The sequence below is a fragment of the Phalaenopsis equestris genome, unplaced genomic scaffold, assembly GCF_001263595.1.
Source record: "Phalaenopsis equestris unplaced genomic scaffold, ASM126359v1 Scaffold212143, whole genome shotgun sequence".
Classification (NCBI taxonomy): Eukaryota; Viridiplantae; Streptophyta; class Magnoliopsida; order Asparagales; family Orchidaceae; genus Phalaenopsis; species Phalaenopsis equestris.
Window position 1 is genome coordinate 23,770 of NW_018231094.1, and position 428 is coordinate 24,197.

The window sequence follows — 428 nt, forward strand, 5'->3', positions numbered from 1 at the left end:
TTTATTATTCTTTCTACTTATTTATGTTATATTCATTAGGTGAGATTCATGCACAAATTAACATTGAAAATTATGCATAATTTTACATAAAAAAGTGTTATTAATATATTTATTAAATTAAAGATATTATTATATAATTACATAAGCACTATTCAGTATTTAAGTAAAGCCCCCAATATTTAAATTTAAATAAATACAAAAATTCATGAGTCCAATTGAAAACAAATTATTCGCTAATTTTTTTTTTCTTTGGTTCACTGTAGGCAGCTGCGAACTAATTAAAATCATCCATACTATTTTTAATTTTTTTTAAAATAAAAATTAAAAAATATAATTGGAGGTCGTACTGAGCTCTGGGTGTCCGTACTTAACTTTTTCCATTCGGAAAACACGACATTCATAACCCGATTTATGTTTCCTGCTGTAGA